This window comes from Peromyscus californicus, unplaced genomic scaffold, assembly GCF_007827085.1.
Source record: "Peromyscus californicus insignis strain IS unplaced genomic scaffold, ASM782708v3 Scaffold_3__1_contigs__length_106647218, whole genome shotgun sequence".
NCBI lineage: Eukaryota > Metazoa > Chordata > Mammalia > Rodentia > Cricetidae > Peromyscus > Peromyscus californicus.
In genome coordinates, this window is record NW_026294551.1 from 33126400 (window position 1) to 33143715 (window position 17316).

A 17316-nucleotide genomic window follows, 5' to 3' on the forward strand; every position below is an offset into this window, starting at 1 on the left:
TGGGCCATCTCTCCAACCTGTATTCTCATTTTATAGATAATGTTATAGATTTAATGTTAGAGTCGTTTCTCTTTTTTGTATGTGTGTGTGATGTGCTTGTATACATGTGTGTTCACATGGATGTAGAGGTATGCTGTGTAAGGGACATGTGTCGGAGGCCAGAGGCTGATGTCAAGTATCTTCTTCACTTGCTCTCTATTTTATTTTACTGCTGCAGGGTCTCTTGCCAAGACTGGGGTTCTCTAATCAGCTAGTCTAGCTAGTTGGCTTGCCCTTGGAATCCCCTCTGCCAACCTCCTAAGGGCTAGGATTGCAGTGGGAGCACTATAGGATTACAGTGGGAGCACCACATCGACCTGGCTTTCATGTGGCTCTAGGAATATCAATTCTGGTCCTCATGGTTGTGTAGTGAGCACTTTATCCACGTAGCCCTATTTTTCTGTTTTTAGTTTTATGATTAGATTAGCTTTTTCTTAATTTGAAAACTTAACTTACTTGCTTTTGATTTTATTAAGTTTTTTTTTTTAAGTCTGCACTATTGGGGTCTTGTTCTTTCCTGTGGCAATGAGTTCAAGCCTATTCTCCACTTCTAGTCTATCAGATTTGGGGTATCTGTTCTTTTGTTGAGGTCCTTCATCCATTTGGAGATGAGTCTTGTGCAGGGTAGTAGATGTGGATCTATTTAGTTCTTCTACAATGCAACTATCCCATTTGATTGGCATCACTTGTTAAAGAAGCTGTTCTTTCTCCAGTGTGTACTTTCAGCTCCTTTGTCACAACTCAAGTGTCTGGAGGTGTGTAGAATTATGTCTGTACCTTCCATTCTACTCCATTGGTCAATGTATGTTTCTACACCAATGCCATGTTGATCTTACTACCAGAGCTCTATAATACAACTTAAAATCTGGGATTGTGATGCCTCTGGGAGTTCTTTTATTATTCCAGATTGTTTTAATTATTGTGAGCTTTTGTGTTTCCATATGAAGTTTAAGATTTTTTTTTGTAATTTATGTGAAGAACTATGTTGGAATTCTAGTGGGGTTTGCTCTGAATGTGTAGATTGCTTTTTCGTAAAATGGCCATTTTCACGATGTTAATCCTACCAACTCATGAGCATGAGCAATTTTTGCATCTTTTGATGTCTCTTCAGTTTCTTTCTCCAGTCTTTTAAAATTTTTATATTCAAGTCTTTCACTTGCTTGGCTAGATAATTCTCAGGTATTTTTCTTCAGGCTACTTTGACAGTTTGTTGTTTCCCTGGTTTCTTTCTTAGGATATTTGTCATGTGTATGTAGGAAGGCTACTGATTTCTACGTGTTAATGTTGGCCTGATACTTTGTTGAAAATCTTTATCAAGAAGTTTTCTGATAGAGTCTTTGGGGTCTTTTATGTATAGAGTACTGTCACCTACAAACAAGGGTCCTCATGAAGTTGAAAAGCTTCTGTACAGCAAAGGACACCATCATCTGAGCCAAGAGGCAGCCTACAGAAGGAGGGAAATTGCTACAAGCTATACATAGGACAGAGGGTTCATATCTGGAATATACAGAGAACTCAAAAAAATGAAACCTCAAAAAAATAAGCAACCCAATTAAAAATGGGGTATAGGACTAAACAGAGCCTCAAAAGGTGCAATACAGATGGCTGAGAAACACGCTAAAATGTTCATCATCCTTAGCCATCAAGGATATACAGATTAAAACTACTCTGAGATTTCACTCTACCCCAGTCAGAATGGCCAAGATAAATAAAACAAGTGACAGCAAATCCTGGCAAAGATGAGGGGGAAGGGAACGTTGCTCATTGATGATGGGAATGCAAACTGGTACAGCCACTGTGGAAATTGGTGTGAAGGTACCTAAAAAAAAAACTGAAAATAGATCACCCTAAGATCCAGCTCTATCACTCTTGGGCATACACCCAAAGGACTCTACATCCTACTACAGAAATATTTTGTCATCCATGGTCACTGCTGCTCTATAACCATCAGGAACTGGAAACAGCCTAGATGCCCATGGACAGAGAAATGGACAATGAAAACCAGTATATTGCATAATGGAGTATTATTCGTGTATTAATAAGAATTGAATTATGAAATCTGAAGGTAAATGGATAGCTCTAGAAACAATCATCCTGAGCCAGGTAACCCAAACCAGAAAAACAAGCATTACATTTGCTTTTACATGCAGATGTTAGCTTTTAAACTCTACTATGTGAATTTCATTTAGAATACTCACGGAGGTTAGATAACTAGTACAGGACCAGAGGGGGGCGTGGTGGCAGAAGGATCTTCTAAGGAAGGAGAAACAGAACACAGTGTTATAAAGAGATAAAAGGAAAGTTAGACCAGGATGATTGAATGGAGAAGAGAATGGGGGACAGGGTAGAGGAGGAAACATGGGGAAGGATTATTAACACTAAAGAGCCTTTGCAAAGCCACATGGAAACCTACTATAGAAGTTTCCTTATTAGATACATATAAAAAAAGGAATTTGAACGGAGTTACTATAATAGTGGAGGCAATGCCCCAGCTAGACATCTTATACTTCTATCAAGGAAAACCTCCACTACCAGGAATGGGCTACACCTTGTTGAATCACTGGCAAAAGGGGTTCCATAGACCACTCCCCAAATGTTATAGACTACTGCCAATGCCATTATTACCCTCCATAACCTGACGATAAGCCCCTATTGTTGAAGACCCCACCTCCTTATATCATAAAATGTGGAGAAATTGAACTGGTGCTCAACTACAAGTTTCACCCGTGCTGACTAGCATTCATAGTGCTAGAAGCTATTATACAAACTACTAGAAAAGAAATTTAAATATCAGTCTCACCCAACTATAAACCTTGGGAGCTACAATAGCAACCTGCTCTCAAGCTATACTCATTGGTGAAATCATGGCACAAGTGTTATGAGAGTAACAACCACTTTTTGACTGGAGTTAAGTCTTGCCTCATGAGATGGAATCCATATGTGATACTGTTCATGAGGCCAAAGTACCTGAGATTGGTTAGGTCATGGGACCCAAGGGAAAAAGTACTGTTACTATTCTGATAACTGAACATAGCAATAACATTACTCCTGAAGACACAGTGCTATCCACAGAGGTTAATGCATTGCTTAAAGCTCACGAGAAAAACATCTTACAGTAGATAGCAATTAGCTCAGAGACCCACAACAGGATAACGTGCAGAGAGTGAGAGTCTCAGGAGTACTCAGCATTAAATGGGATGTCTTTATCACACCCCTCCCCCTAAGGCTCAGAGATCTATGCAGAAAGACTTTTAAGAGCTAGAAATGATAGACAACTCCAAGCAAACAGCAGTTTTCAGACACAACAGGGCAGATGTACATCCAAAGGCTGTGGTTGCATGCACAAGAGCTGTGCCAGTTCAAGTCGGACAAAACTCCAGCACAGAGAAGAGGACAAAGTCCCACCCCTAACCATGAAGCTATTTGAAACTGACAGCTGTTAGGAGAGGTACCTTCAGTTTTCTCCAGTGTAGTGACACTGGGCACACTCCAGTGCAAGCCTCGTGCTCAGGAGCAGTTGGCCAATGCAAAAACCAAAACCATTGTTTCTGCAGTGGGCTTTGTGTTTTAATTCTTTTAAAGAGAGGGAGAAAAAGTTGGTCGGTAGGGAGAAGGGAAGGATCGAGGAGGAGCTGAGGTAGGGGAAAGAATATGATCAAAATATATTATGTGAAAAAAGTTTAAAAATAAAAAAAAATATTTTTAAATCGTAGACTGTTCTATCCTTTAGAGATCTCAAAATCCCCACCAGTGGCTAGCAAGTTATATGTGTGCCATACGTGATGTTTGAAGACAGTATACAAACTCAGCTGAGGCCGAGGGGAGAACTTGTTCACTCTCACCTTGGAGTGAAGCTATTCTGTCTGCCTCAGTTTCCACTTGACGGCAAACAGTGTTTTCGGTGTGTTTCCATTTGCCCGTGTCTCCTCTCTGCCACCCTTCCCACCCTCTCAGTGACATCTGAAATACATTAGTCCCTTGTAAAACATTAATTACTAAGTCTGAGAGTCTCCTTGTGCGTGGGGATGAGTGGAGGGTGAGGGCGTGTGCAAGAGCACTGTGCTGTGTGTGGAGGTCAGAGAACAACTTTCAGGAGACGGTCCTCTCTGCCCGCCAGGTGGGATGTGGTACTGGGGGTCAAACTTAGGTCATCAGGCTTGGCAGACTACCCACCAAGCCATCTCACCAGCCCCTTTATCTCTTTTTATACATGCTTTTAAATTCCCCAGCTCCAGCTGCTCTTTACCTTGCACAGCTGTGGTAGTCACCTCTCTGGTCATGTGCTCTACAGCTGTTTCGGGACTCACTAGCTGCCCTTGTTTGCTCAATTACAACTGGGACAAAAGAATCGGACTCTCCCCTAAGAACCACATTCACCTGAATTCTCCTATTCTCCCAACACAGTTACATTGCTATTTTTAATAGCATCAAGTGTTCCTACCACTCTGAACACAGGAATTGTGGACGTTGCAAAGTCAGGAAGAACTCTTTACTTTTCCTATAAATTCCCTCCAGTCCCCAACCTTTCTGTTGCATCTCTTATGGTCCTCCCCATTATAGTCTCAATTCCTTTCAGATGATCCTTTTGGAATAATCCCTACTTTCCCAAGCACATTACTTATTTCTCTCCCAGCATACTCTCTGCTTCCGTTGCAGTACATAACCAACCACATCCACAGTAGGATAGCACCACACACCTATCACGGTGTTCAAAACCTCTACAGTCATGATGCCAGATGCTGGTGAGGATTTGGAGAAAATGGCACCTTCCAACACTTCTGGTGGGGAAGCAGAATGGTAGTGCCGCTCTGGAAAGCAGTGAGATCATTTCTTTGAAAGTTAACCATGTGGCTCCCATAAAGCCTGATGTTCGTACCACTGAGAACTTTTTTTTTTGTTTTTTTGTTTTGTTTTGTTTTTTTGTTTTTCGAGACAGGGTTTCTCTGTGTAGCTTTGCGCCTTTCCTGGGACTCACTTGGTAGCCCAGGTTGGCCTCGAACTCACAGAGATCCGCCTGGCTCTGCCTCCCGAGTGCTGGGATTAAAGGCGTGCGCCGCCGCCACCACCGCCCGGCCCCCACTGAGCACTTTTATTCCAGTAAAACTAGAGCTTCTAACCCTATAAAAATCCTTCCCAAAATGTTTATAGCAGTTTTATAAATGATAGCCAAGACCTGGAAATAAACCAGTTGTACTTCAGCAGTGGTAGATGAACATACTGCGGCCCATTCTTGCCATGAACATGACCTCAGAAATAAAATCAAGGTATTTGTACAAACAACAAACTGGATGAGCCTTCAGAGTATCATGCCGAGTAGAGAAGGTGATCCTAAAAGACCTGTATATGTCACAATCCCAGCTATGTAACACTTGAGATGGCACCACTACTGAGGTGAAAACACACTGTAGTTGCCAGAAGGTAGTGAGGAGGAGGGAGTGTGGGGCTCTGATGCCTGTCTTCCAGCCAACAGGGTCATCATAAGGTCCCTTGTTTGCCTTTTAATGGAGCTGGAGAGAAAGGGAGTGGTTAGGCCTGGATGTGTGCATGGCATCTTGATCCAATCTCCCAGTCGCTTGCATGTAACCCAGTCTGAATGCTCAGAAATCAGGACCTAATGCTAACCCAAGCCCAGCCAATACTGGACAAAGTACATCTGCTCCCTAAAAATTCAGTCACCTCAAGACACACATGACATTGAGTTTTGTGTATCAGCTGTTGGTGGATTATTCCTGACACTAATTCCTTCTTCCCGGTATAGTTGGAAAATCATCAACTTATAATGTAATAGGAAAATTCTGGAATATATGAGCTTTCCCTTAAGGTATGAGTCCCTAGAAGGCAGAAATCATGTCTTTTCCGTTTTAGGAGGAGGGAGTAACTTTGTTTTGCTTTGGTTTTTACCCTTACCTGTTGCATTCAAGAGGCTCTTTCTGTTCTTTTGTCGGCTCCTCCTGCCACAGGACCTTTGCACAAGATTCTCCCTATTCTGAAGCACCGTCCCATCCCACCCGCTCACCTGCCACCTAATTGTTCAAGTTGCTCTCAAAATGCATTTCAGCAGAGACACATTTTCTATATAGCTACTTTAAATGAGGCGCTATAGCTTGTAACATTCAAATTATAAACATAATTCATAGATTATGATAAATTCACAGATTTATGAATAATTCTATCATTCATGCCCTTCGCCTCTCCTTCAGAGTAATGTTTCCAGCTTGCAAACATCTATTTACTTTTGTTCGCTATTTTTATGTTAAACATATTCCATTATTATAGACTTTCTGAGAGTCTTTCATATCTAATATAGCTAATAAAAGCATTTCCCAAAATTTGATTTGGGCATTGCTGAATATTTTATGGGGAAAATGTTTCATGAAATCCAGAGAATATTTAGGACAGGAATTCCTAAACTAAGGGGCACATTAGAACACACACACCCTGAGATCCATGCCATGCCAAAATGTCTTCCAAACCCACCAAGTAGGAGTTTCTGCAGGGTATCTCTTTTGAGAGCAGTTAGATGATTTTGATGGGCAGAGAAGGTGAGAACATGTGGTCATATTATCCTTCCCACCTGACTGTAAGCCTCATGTGAGCAGACTTTGTGTTCATTACATTTGTCACAGGGCTCAAAAGATGCACAGTCATCCTTAATTCATTTATTTCATAAAAAATGTAGTGCTAGCTATTATGTGACGGGCTGAACTCTAGGCAGTGCACATAGCCATAAATTTTTAAAATATTCTGTATCTAAAATGCTTACATTTCATGAAGAAATAGTAACACAGACCAAGGACCTGGAGAGGATCTTCAATGCATTGACCCTTTTAACTCAGACATCAAACCTGCAGGTGACATTATCTCTCAATTATGGTTGAGAAAACTGAAGTGCAGAAAGATTAAGAAATGTGTTCATGGTCACATGGTACAGAGGTGGCTGGGATGGTCTCAACTGTCAACTTCATGGAAGTTAGAATCACCTAGGAAACTAATATCTGTGGTGTCTGTGAGGGAGCTTCCAGAGAGGTTTGCCTGAGGTGGGAAGACTCACTCTGAATGAGTGGCATCATCTCATGGCATCATCTCATGGGCAGGGGTCCTTGGATGGATACAAAGAAGTAAGTGGACCACCAGCATCCGTCTCTCTCTGCTTCCTGACTGTGGATGCAATGTGACCATCTGCCTCCTGCTAGTGTCGACACGCCTTCCCACCAGACAAAATAAACCCTTCCTTCCATAGGTGGCTCTTTTCAGGAACCTTGTGACAGTCAGGAGAAAGGTGACTAATACAGTGACAGAGAGAATTGGTCTGGTCCTAGGGAAGCACTGTTCACAGGCCCACGCTCTTACCACTGTGAAGTCCTGGGTTAGGAAATGATACTGGGTGAAGGGAGGTCCCTCCTCCACCCCCCGCCACCCCCAGACCTTGGGAAGTTTCTGGTTCCTAGAGAGCAGCCACCACCAGGGCAGGACTTTATCTGCTTCTCTACCTCCTCATGTTCTTTAGAGGGTCTGCCCAGCAGAGTTGACATGGCTCTGCATACAGGGACACGCTTCTCTGGAGGGCAGCCTTCCCCTCCTTGTGGGAGAGGGGAGGGGGCCTTCTTACCCACATAGCTTATGTGATTCATTTTAAAATCAGGCTGGCCGAGTCAAGGGTAAAATCAACGCATTGTGGACACAGAGAACACATCATAAGATTCCTAGTCACCTCCAAGCATTCAATACAGGGTGGAAAAACTTAATAACCAAGCAAAGTAAATAAACAACTGTTAAGATGATTTACAGTCTGGCCATGAAGTTGACTCGGGGTCTGTCCGGCTTTCTCCATCTTAAGACAGTCTCTCAATTCTCCTGGGGCAGGGTGTGGATCCAGACTTCGTGTCAGACGTCAAAGGAAGCATATTTTATGTTTTCTGATTGACTGGTATATGCCCAGAAATGTGCCAGGTCCTTTTCTATGTACAGGCTTCCTTATAACTTTTTTCCTTCCAAGCTCCTATAGCAGGTCTTCAGATGTCTGAAGATTGCTATCCCAGCCCTCCCTCTCCTTCTGTTTGATCATGTTCGAGGTTGCACATACTTCTGTATCTTCCATGAGTCTGGGATAGGCCCTCATCATGGACTGCCCTTTCTAGAGTGTGTAGGCTCCTAGGTGTGGGGGCCTCAGAGTTAAGGAAACCAATAGGACAGAGTCACTGATTTTTCTCACAGCACCCTCTGAGGAACTCAAGATCTTTCCTGACTCCGCTGCAGGGAAGGGTCCCTGGGAAAGTGCAGCTTTAACCCGGACTGGCTCTCACTGAGCCCAACCCTTTTTCACTGCCCAGCAGACCGGTAGCCATCCTTCAAAACTTGGCCTGAGGAGCCATCTCTTCAGAAAGCCTTCCTTTTCTCTCTGTGTCTGTTTTCATCGGTCACACCAGGCGGCACTGCCTCCATCTGCCTGCCTGACAATGTGGGAGACCTGCATGCAAAAGAAAATGGTGTCTCAGGCTGAGGAGATAGCTCCGTGGGTAAAGAACTTGGCATGCAAGTGTGAGGACTTGAGTTCAGAGCCCCAGAGCCCACAGAAAGGCAGACAAGGAAGCATCAATCTGTAATCCCAGCACTCCTACAGCAAGATGGGAGACAGACAGAAAAAAATCCCTGTACGTCTACAATCAGCCACGTGAGACCTCTTTCAAACAAGGTAGAAGGTAAGAAACCGTATCTGCGGTTTCCCTCTGCTCTCCATATGACACAGTAGCAAGCATGCACTTTTACTCACACATGAATACACACACACAAACTCACTCATACACACTCACACAGAAATGGTATCTTACAAACCTTTGTATCTTCATTGCCTCTGGTCTGGCTACTGAATTGATCTATTATCTACAGCCTGGCTACTGAACTGCTCTAACTGTTCTAGATAAGAAAGAACTGGGAAATCAGAAGCTCTGTAAAGGCAAAAGGAAAATGTAAGATGACCACTATTGTATTATTAATTATTAGTTGGCCTTCAGCTAGGTACTGTGGGCACAATGGAGACCCTTCTCACTGGTTTCCTCCATAAGGAAGACTATGGCCATTCAGTCATTCATGCATCAGTCACCCATTACATGCCAGGCCCTTTCCTGGTCACCTTGGACACAGTAATGAACAAGACCAATGTAGTTCCTGCCCTAGGAGGCTTCTGTCTAGCAGTGACTTACAACATATACAACATTGACCATCATCCCTTCCTTCACCAGGTGATAAAAAGCACTGTCCTTCCAGGTGCTCGGGGTGTGGGGTGTGCAACAGTGAGGAACACATTCTACTTATTTATGGAACTTTTAGTTTATGGAGAAACAGCTTACCAATAGAAGAATTCGTCTTGCAGAATAAAGAAAATGAAGTTTATGACTGGTCCAGTGTTAAACTGCAATTTCAACCTGGCTTTGTCGAAACTGTCCCCTCCCTTTTTCCTGTATGTCTCCAGAACTCTTCTCAGACCCTCAGCCCTCATCTGCAGCTTCACCCTACTTGCTTCCAGCTCCCCCAAGACCCTTGTTTTCAATGAAGTCTCTGCAAAAGTGGCCACCCCACCACCAGGCAAAGCAGCTTAGACTCCCTCCCTCCTCTCCTCCCACACCACTCTGCAAATGCAGAGCCAAGAAGCCTCTTGGCACAGAGGGAGGCCCGCCAGACAGCCCTTCACTGCCATGCAACCATGAGAGTCCTCCCCACACTTCCTTGAGGGGCAAAGTCCTTCTGCCAATGGGGACTTAACTGGGCATGGTGATGTGCCAAGCCTCCCTACCCCCAACTAGTCCATCACCTCCTCTTACAGCATCTTCATCCCTAGTCTGAGCAGACTCCAGTCCTTACCCCCAGGAGCCTGGCAGTTGCTGAGCCCAGACACCTGGGAGTGGGGTGCTGGTGACTTTCCAGTGACCACTGCCACAGGTCTCCACTCCAGGCAGACACCAGCTGAAACCTGGCTCTGTCCGGGACTGCCCACCTGGACACCCAGCTGGCAGTACAGACCCAGAGCCACTGTCTAGGCCCCCTTCTCCCGACAGACACTTTTCTCTTGAGTCCTTTTTTGGCCAGATCCCTTTGCAGCATTATAGTTTGTCAATAGCCCGCGACTGCTTTCTAGAATTTCTCTCCAGGAGAAAGTGTGTTTTTCTAAGAAATAGGTGTTCTAGCCTGAAGCCTAATTTCATATGAGGGCTCAAAATTGAAACAAAAATAATCGCCCTCAAGTCTAGGAGCCGAGGGGCCTCTCCACACCCTGAAGAGTGCTTCCTCTTGGGAGGTGGGAGGCAGGGGTGGTCTTTTGTGTTATTTTAATGAAAATTTTCCAATTATAAAAATAACGTAGGCTCCTTAGATCAGCCAGAGTCCATGGAGAAAACAGAAACCGCACTCAGCTTGAATTCTGAATAAATTTTAAGGAAAAAAAAAACTCACAGGGAGTTGAGCGGGGTTTGTGAGTGGACAGAAGGCATGGTGGCACATGGGACTGGCGACACTCAGGAGCAGTTAATTGAGGAGAAAAGAGAGAAAACCAGGAACTGTGGGGGTAATAAGCGGGTCCTAGCTGAGCCAACTAGATGTCTGGGATGTCTGGAGGATGCAGTCACCCGGATGTGGGGATGTGACAGCTCTTCAGGCTGATCCAGTCTCCACAGTCAGAATGAGATCTTCCAGTTGGACTTTCTCTCACTGTCCCTCTCGAACTGGAATTTCGCCTTTATCCACATGTTGATTGCTTCCACAGCAGCTTTTCTCTCTAAATCTAGGTTCAGCAAAGATCAGGACTGTGCCTCTGTAGTTCATTATTACAAACTTAGAGAGTGGGGACTGGGAGATGGCTCAACAGTTAGGAGTGCTGGCTGCTCTTGCAGAGGACCAGAGTTCGGTTCCCAGCACCCATGTAGAGCAGTTCACAACCACCTGCAACTCCAGTTCCAGGGGATCCAATGCCTTCTTCTGTCTTCTGATGGCACCCACACTCATGTGAATAGACCCATACATATACACATAACTTAAAATAAGATAAATCTTTGAAAAACAGCAAATCCAATAGGTAGCATAGTACCTGTCATGTGACTGTTTGTTGAATGGATGAATGAATGAATTCATTTAACTTTTTTTTCTGTCTCTGGAGGTGTTTATTAACATAGAAATGATTCAGTTCCATAAAAACATCCAACATTTTCTCCCTCTTCTTTATCAAACTAAATGGTAAGACCTGTCTCTGAATTTGGACTCAGCCCTGACATCTTAGTAGCTATATGATCTTGGTGACACAAGTCACAAGTTCTCTTAATTTTGGTTCCCTTCTCTGGAAGGCATAAAGAGTAGTCTGGGATCTCTTGGGACTCCTGCCCTTTCATTCCATGATTTCTCAAAACTAAAGCCAATGATCTTGCAAGGACTTAGAACTCTAGCATTCAGTTCTTCTCTGTGCTATAGCAATGAGCTCCCTGATAAAGAGAGAAAACAAGATAGTCTGATAAATACAACCACAACTGTCACAAACCAGAACACAAGCAGGCCATCATTCTGCCATCTTCTGGCCTTGCAGACTTGCTTAGTTAGCACTTCTCCCTGTCGGAGCCCCAGGTTCTTCATCTATAAAGTAAGGACAATGGTACCTGTTTCAGCTGCCCTATATTATATATCTCAAAACACATGAGATAATGTATGCAGAATGCTTTGTACAGTACAACGTACCATGTAAGTTTAAGATGATGCCATCATTGCTGTTAATCTAACATAAACTGACACATTATAAAGTCAAAATAATTAAGCAAAGCAGCACTGGTATAGAACAGACTGGTGTATTACAAGGGGGAAAAAATCACTGAGTAGTTCCAGACACAGGATGTTAGAAGAAGATAAAAGTGGTATCAGTTATGAGGAGAGAAAATGTGCAGCTCACTAAGAAAACTAGTGGAGCATCATCAAAAGGCGAAACGAAATTAGATCCATGCCTTCAAGCTTGCTGCATGGTAAATTAAAAGGGGACCAGATATTTAAATATAAAAAAAAAATCGTACAAGTTCTAGAAGAAAATAGTAGAGAAATTCTTTATAACTAGAGGAGGTGGTTTCCATTTCTGAGCTACTGTGAACAGAACAGTGATGAACGCAGCAGAGTAAGTATCTGCGGAGTAGGATGTCGAGTCCTTTGGGCAGATGCCAAGCAGTGGTACAGCTGGGTCATATGCTGCATCTATTTTTAGCTTTTTGAGAGTTCTCCACACTGATTGCCGAAGTGTCTGTGCCAGTTTGAAATCCCCCCCAACAGTGAAAGAGGGTTCTCTTTTCCCCACGTCCTCTTGAGAATTTGTAGTCAGTCTTCTTGTTGATCTTAGCTATGCTAACTGGGGTAATATGAAATCTTCAAGGTGTTTTGATTTTCCTTCCCCTAATTGCCAAGGATGAGCAACTCTTTTTTTAGCTATGTCTTAGGCCCTTTTATTTCTCCTTTTGGGAATGTTCTGTTCAGAGCCATAGCCTGTATTTTAAATGGGTCGTTTGTTTTGTTTGACTCTTTCTTTTTTTTTAGTTCTTTTTATATTCTGAATATTAATCCTCTGCCAAATGCTGACAAAAAGATAGCTGGCAAAAACATTTTTTAAACAATAATTCAAAAATATAAAATAAGTACAACTTGAAAAAAACTTCAGCGAAAACAACTATAAGAAAATATGTTTAATTTTATGCAATAGACATAGGCTCATTTTTCTATGTACATATACATATATTCACATATATGTATATAAAATATGGATTTCAGGATATATACACCTCCTAAAATCTATATTTTAAAAATAATGAATGGGGATGCCAGGCGGTGGCGGCGCACGACTTTAATCCCAGCACTCAGGGGGCAGAAGCAGGCAGATCTCTGTGAGTTCGAGGCCAGACTGGGCTACAGAGTGAGTTCCAGGACAGGCTCCAAATCTACACAGAGAAACCCTGTCTGGAAAAAAAATAATAATGAATGGGTAGCTCAATCACAAAGAAGAGAGGATATAAAAAGCTGTTAAAACTGGGCACAATAGAGTACACAGATAGTTCCAGATACTCCGGAAGCTGAGACAGAAGTATCACTCGAATCTAATAGTTCAGGGCCAGCTTGGAAAAAAACGGGAGACTTTATCTCAAAATAAAAACAAAGCCGGGCGGTGGTGGCACACGCCTTTAATCCCAGCACTCGGGAGGCAGAGCCAGGCGGATCTCTGTGAGTTCGAGGCCAGCCTGGACTACCAAGTGAGTTCCAGGAAAGGCGCAAAGCTACACAGAGAAACCCTGTCTCAAAAAAAATAAAATAAAATAAAAAAATAAAATAAAAACAAAAAAGAGACAAGAACAACTACACACACACACACACACACACACACACACACACACACACACACACACTTCTTGTTCTAAGAAGACGTGCAGTTTTAAGCTCATCTAAGATATCACTCCTCACCACTCAAGATATCAAAGAAGTTAAAAGTCTGGGCTGGGAAAATAATCCAGTCAGGAAACTGCTTGCCATGAAGGCGTGAAGACCTAGGTTCAACACCCAGAACCTATCTAATAAAACTCAGGTGTTGTATAGAGAGTTTGTAAAGCCCCACATGGGGCAGTTGACAGGTGGGTGAGCTCCTGGGGCTTACTTGTCAGCCAGCCTAACCCTATTAGCAAGTCCCAGGCCAGCCAGAGATCTTGTCTCAAAACACAAGATGAACAGCGCCTGGGCAGTGACACTCGAAGTTGGTCTCTGACCTCCATGTGTACACAAACATACATGCACATAAATGAACAAGTACACACACACTTCAAACGTTTAATATGTATTCCATAAATTAGGATCTAGAAGGCAGTCAATTTCACATCATGCTGACAGAAGGGTTTTTTTATGACTTTGTGAGTAGTACTTTGACAATATGTATACAATTATAAAATGCAAAGTAATTCTGACCTAATAATTCTAATTTGAGGATTTATTTTATAAACACACTTAGCAATGTACAAAATGACAGATCCATGAGACTGGTTTGCAGAAATAAAAATTATCGTGTGTAGTTTATGAATAAAACGCAGAGTATATTTCCACTTAGTACTAGTCATTTATATCCAGACAAAGCAGCTATTTTAAAAAAAGATGTGGAATTGCATTAGGTACCAGTACGGAGAGCTCATCTTCTTGTTCAGATCCTGAATGACCCCAAAGGCTCAGGGCTAAAGGTTTGGTCTCCATCTACGGTACTACTGAGATGGTAGGATCATTAGGAGGTGGGCTTACTAAAATGAACTGAAGTTTAGGGGATGTGCCCTCGGGAAAATATTGGGCCCTGGCCCCCTCTCTTCCTTTCCTTTCCCAGCCACCAGAAGATGGCCATCCCAGTCCACCATATGCTTCCCACTATGATATACTGTGCCACCATGACCCCAAAGCAACCAGGTTAAAAAAGCATGGACTGAAATTCTGGAATCCTCAGTCCAAACCAATTCTCTGTCCTTCTAAGTCTTTCAGCTCAGGTATTTGTCATTATAATGCCATGCTCACTAAGAGACCCCCAAGAAACATTGTTTAAAACAAAACAGAAAAGTTTTAGAGGGCTGGACATGGTAGATAGCTGTGCCTATAATCTCAGTGCTTGGGACGTGAAGGCAAGAGGGTCAAGAGTTCAGGTTTATCTTTGGATAGGTGTTGAATCTAAGGCCATTCTGAGCTAGATGACACCATATCTCAAAAAAAAAAAAGTTGAGGTTTCTATATGTGTCCATTTGTACGAAATCGAGGAGGAAGGGATCTGTATTCGTGTTTGACTCTTCTCACCCTGAAAAAGTGCATCGAACGGTGCCAACAGCGAGTGTTCAGGGTGCTTGGGCAAGTGTGAGAACTGGGACAGTGATAGACAGGAAACTGGCGAAGGTGGTGTAGTTTTCACTATTGTCTGTTAAAGCACATTCAAAACAGTCCATTTAATTTTAAAAAAAAATCTAAATAAAAATAAACTTCATCGGAGCTAGAAGAAACACAATGAGGCTAGAAAGGAAAGGCAATGGGGAATGGCCATGGCAGAAAGAGTCGGCTGTAAAGGAACAGTCCGTAGGGATGATCTAGGGCAGCCCAGGAGGCGAGGCTCCTCTGCCTGTGCCCAGAAGGAGAGAGAAAGGAGATTTCTGCAGTTCTGCAGTCTCCCCTGTTTGGACAAACAGCAGAGAACAATACCAAAGCTCAGCGTGGGCAAGTTAGTTCCCATCTTTGGAGAGAAAGGAAAAAAAAATGTGTTTCTATCGTTTCTTTGAGCATAGGGGGCGAATTTCACGGGGCAGGCTCCCATACTAAATGAAATAATAAATCTCTCCAAAGGAGTCTTTTGTAGTGCTTATTTCAGCTATCAGCGAAGTGGAGCGTCTTAAATGACAAGAGTGTTTACGCATTTAATTTTTGTGAAACACTAGAACCGTAAAGCCTCTCCCTTTAAGATGGGGAATATATGACACATGCAGTTAATTTCCACATTAAATTATTGAATGAAAAATACACACATTACCCATTGCGACTCCAGGATTAGGTCAGGTCAAATTTTATTGCTTTTGGCCAAGGGCTTTTGTAAGACTTACAAGGCTGAGAGCAGGTACAGTGTGATCTTTGCTGTAAGTTAGAGTTAGTGTGAGGTTCTGAGTGGGAAAATGCTTAGCATTTTAGAGGTAATTTTGTAAAAGTCGTCATGAGACCGGCACAATGCGGTGTTGATGTAACGGGAGCTTTACAAGATCGCTTTAGCTCTGGTCTCTGAAACTGCCAAGGTTCCCGTGGCCACCTGAAAACACGCAATGAAGTCTTTGCTGCATTGATCTGGAATGGATACTAATTTGAGTTTGCCCCAAGAAGTTACCGGCATAGAACCAGATTAATATGACAAACAAAAGTAGGGAGAAAATATGGGTGATTCTCTAGCTTGGGGGTCCCCAAAATAAATATCTCATGAGTAAAGGTGTCTTAGAGAATGTCTTCAACCCTGGACATAAACATGAAACCCAGGAAGGGTTTAGTTTTTCTAACAAAATAAACATAATCAATGGGCCTGGTAAAAAAGCAGCCTGAAAACAGGATATTTTGAACGAAGTGCTGTTTCTTAGATTGGTTTCTGACAGAAATTAAGATGTAATGGGAATGATCACAGGAATTATTTGCTGGGCCCTTGCTACATACCAAGAGAAATGTCTTAGACGGTTTAGCACAGGTGGCCCTCTCAACAAGCTTACGTGGCGCAATCTAGTCTTACAATTGTGTTTTCAGATGAGGAGATTGAGGCTTGGTGAAATTAAGAAGTTTCCCAGGTCTACCAGCTGATAGGCTTGTAGTGTTGAGCTACACACCATCAGTGAGATGCAGCTTCAGGCTCTGCGGTACTGAATAGAGCTCACCATCAGATAAACCTTTTGTGTTTGGTTATGGAGTCCTAAGCTTCGGCTTGGGGCTGGGAGATAGCTCAACTCTGAAAGCACTTGCTGCCCAAGCCTCTAAGAGGATTAGTGTTTGGATCCTCAGAACCTACATAAATACTCAGTGGGTTTGGCAGCCCACCTATAATTCCAACCTCAGAGGGCTGAGACAAAAGACCCCCAAAGCAAGCTGGCTAGTGAGACTAGCTCCAGGTTTGGTTAAGAGACTCTTCCTCAAAGAATATGATAGAGAAGTAATGGAAAAAGAGTCCCACCATTGACATTGGGCGCGCGCGCACACACACGCGCGCGCGCGTGCACACACACACACACACACACACACACACACACACACACGTGCACACATACCCACACAGACACGTGTCTACACACATGTGAACATGAATACATGCGTGCATAGACACTGCACACTCATACACATGAAAAGACAGAAAAGGAAAAGCAGAGGAGGGCAGGCTTGAAGGATTCTGGAGCATCCAACCACCCCCAGCTCAGAATGCCACAGTATCAGAACACTATAAATAAAACAGAAAACAGTTTTCATTTTCTTAGTACAAAGGATTTCCAGCTATCTTAACTCTAGATCAGTCCAGCTAGGCAGGTCTACACCAGAAGCACTAAGCCGGACTAACCTTAGAACCAGGTTTCTACTAGCTACCTGGAAGTTTGCTTCATAGTCTAAAATCACTGCCACTTTTCTCAGTATGAACTTTCTAGAAGAGATTTTTCTGACATACAAACAATGAAGTAGTTCATTGGTCCACTGGTCGGCCTATCATTTCCTGAGCATGTTCTCACATCGTTCAAAGAGGTGTTC

At 43.0% G+C, this 17316-nt stretch overlaps 1 protein-coding gene across 1 annotated transcript in view; it reads left to right on the forward strand.

The window, feature by feature from the left end:
• Ankfn1 (ankyrin repeat and fibronectin type III domain containing 1) overlaps positions 1-17316 on the forward strand; it is a 393623-nt gene that overhangs the window by 272226 nt on the left and 104081 nt on the right. The gene's annotated exons all lie outside the window — the stretch shown is intronic.